This window comes from Canis lupus, chromosome 8, assembly GCF_048164855.1.
Source record: "Canis lupus baileyi chromosome 8, mCanLup2.hap1, whole genome shotgun sequence".
Taxonomy (NCBI): domain Eukaryota; kingdom Metazoa; phylum Chordata; class Mammalia; order Carnivora; family Canidae; genus Canis; species Canis lupus.
The window spans coordinates 60,761,249-60,764,499 of record NC_132845.1 but is presented as its reverse complement, the minus strand read 5'-3'; positions in this window follow the sequence as shown (position 1 = coordinate 60,764,499).

The following is a 3,251-nucleotide window of genomic DNA, read 5'->3' as shown; positions in this document are numbered from 1 at the left end:
TCAGGACCTTGAAGTGACAGAAGGAGGGGCACAGTCAGGAAGTCTTTGGTTAATCATAGAACAGACAGGGGCAGGCAGTTAGAGACACTCTTAGGGAAAATCCTCTGTACTTTCCCACAACCACCATCTCTAGATATGGTTTCCTTTCCAGGACCTGGCTTTCCCAGAAGACCACCTTCCCCCAGCCTTTGAGACGCTGTTGGTATCCAGGATGACCTGGGACTCCTCTGCACCCTCAGAAACCGGGCTGCATGTAAGTGGAAGGGATGAAACAGATGGCTGCAGAGGCCCTACTGCATGGATGTGAGCCTGGAGAGAGGCAGACCTCCACCTCAGATAGCAATGTTGAGGGGGAGCATGAGTGAGGGTGTTGTTTAAAAAAGCAGACTCCATCAAGAGGAAAATGAAAAATAAAATAGGTAAGTGGGCTTAGTAGTCATACAATGGTCTGACTAGTCAGCAATAAAAGAGAACAGACTACAGATATATGTAACAACATGGGTGAATCTCAACCTCGCCATAAGTAAAAGAGGTCAGACAGCAGGGTGCGTGTTTGATTCCTTTCATACAAATAGACAAAGCTAATCTTTGAGTGTAGAAATAGAACAGTGATTGCCTCAGATGAGGTGGGGAGGAAACTTCTAACATATTTGAATTTAACATTCAACCCTTGATATTTTAATATTTAATAACTTAATATTTTAACATTTGTTAAATGGAATAATATTTGCATCCATGTTCATCAGGCCCTTTTTGGTAATTCTTTTTTTGGTGTGGTCTTTTGTCTGGTTTTGGAATCAAGATAATGCTGGCCTCATAAAATGATTTTGGAAGTTTTCCTCCCTTTTCTATTTTTTGGAACAATTTGGGAAGAACAGATATTAATTCTTCTTTAAATGTTTGATAGAATTCCCGTAGGAAGCCATCTGGCCCTGGACTTTAGTTTGTGGGGATATTTTTGAAGACTGAATCTATTTCTTTCCTGGTTATGAGTCTGTTCAAATTTTCTATTTCTCTCTGTTTCACTGTTAGTAGTTTACATGTTTCTGGGAATTTATCCACTTCATCCATATTGCCCAATTTTGTTGACATGTAATTTTTATAATATTCTCTGATAAATGTATTTCCATAGTGTTGGTTGTGATCTCTCCTCTTACACTCATGATTTTCCTATTTGGGTCCTTTCTTTTTTCTTCTTGAAAAGTCTGGCGAGGTGTTTATTAATTTTATGAATTTTTTTCAAAGAACCGACTCCTAATTTCATTGATCTATTCTTCTGAGTCTTTTTGTTTCTATATCATTTATTTCTCCTCTAATCTTTATTACTTCCCTTCTTCTGTTGGCCTTAGCCTTAATTTGTCGTTCATTTTCTAGCTACTTTACATGTAAGGTTAAGTTACATAGTTGAGATTTTCTTGCTTTCAGAGGTAGGCCTATTTTGCTATACACTTCCCTCTTAAGACCACTTTTGCTATAACCCAAAGGTTTTGAACTATCATGTTTCCATTATCATTTGTTTCCATTTTTTATTTCTTCTTTAATTTCTTTGTTGATGCATTCATTCTTAAGTAGAATGTTCTTTGATATCCATGTAGCTTTGGTCTTTCCAAATTTTTTCTTGTGGTTGACTTCAAGTTTCATAGCATTGTGATTGGAAAACACGGATGATATGATCTCAGTCTTTTTATACTTATTGAGGCCTGATTTGTGACCCAGTATGTGATCTATCCTGCAGAATGTTCCATGTGCACCCGAGAAGAACGTGTATTCTGTTGCTTTAAGATGAAATTTTCTGAGTATATCTGTTAAGTGCTTCTGGTCCAGTGTGTCATTCAAAGCCCTTGTTTGTTTCCTTATTGATCTCCTGCCTAGATGATCTATTGCTATGAGTGGGGTGTTAAAGTCCCCTACTATTATTGTATTATAATCAATGAATTTCTTTATGTTCATTATTGTTTTATATATTTGGGTGCCCCAAAGTTGGGGGCATAAACTTTTGCAATTATTAGATCTTCTTGTAGGGGAGACTCCTTTATAATGATATAGTGCCCTTCTTCATCACTTCTTACAGTCTTTGGTTTAAAATCTAGTTTGTAAAAAAATAAAAATAAAAAAAATAAAATAAAATCTAGTTTGTCTGATATAAGTATAGCTACTCTGGCTTTCTTTTGATATCCATTAGCATGATAGATGGTTCTCCATCCCCTCACTTTCAATCTACAGATGTCTCTAGGTTGAAAATGAGCCCCTTATAGGCAGCATATACATGCGTCTTGTTTTTTTATCCATTCTGACACCCTTTGTTTTTTTATTGGAGCATTTAGTTCATTTGCGTTCAGTGATTATTGCTAAATATGAATTTAATGCCATTTTATTGCTTGTTTTGTCATTGTTTCTATAGATTTTTCTCTGTTCCTTTCTAGTCTTTTGCCCACTCAAATAGTCCCCTTTAATATTTCTTGCAGGGCTGGTTCATTGGTCACAAACTCCTTTAGTTTTTGTCTGGAAACCCCTTTTTCTCCTTCTATTCTGAACGATAGCCTTCCTGGGTAGAGTATTCTTAGCTGTAGATTTTCCCCATTCACCAAGTCATGTCACTCTCCGGCTTGCCAAGTTTCTGTGGAGAGATCTGCTCCTAAACTTATTTCTCTTCCCTTGTAAGTAAAGGACTACTTTTGCCTTGCTACTTTTAGAATTTTTTTTCATTATTTCTGTATTTTCAAATTTATCTACGATGTCTTGGTGTTAGCCTGGTTTTGTTGATTTTGATGGGAGTTCTCTGTGCTTCCTCGATTTGGAAGTTTGTTTCCTTCCTCAGATTAGGGATAGTTTCTATAATTTACTAAAATAAACCTTCTATCCTTTTTCTCTTCTTCTTTTGGGAGTCCTATGATATGAATGTTTTGCTTCATTGAGTCACTGAGTTCTCTAAGTCTACTTTTGTGATTCAGGATTTTTCTTTCCCTCTTTTGATCAGCTTCGTTATATTTTCCATAATTCTATTTTATCTCTTATTCATTTCTCAGCTTCTCCCATCCTGTGGTCTCTCCATACAGTCAGTTTCAAATCTATTATTGCATTTATCCTTTCAGCCTGATTGGTTGTAAGCTGCTTTATATCTGTGGTAAGGGACTCACTGATGTCTTCTATGCTTTCTCAAACTAGCCAAGATCCTTATGATTATTGCTTTAAATTCTGGATCACACATATTACTTATATCTTTTGATTATATCCCTGGCTGTGATTTTTAC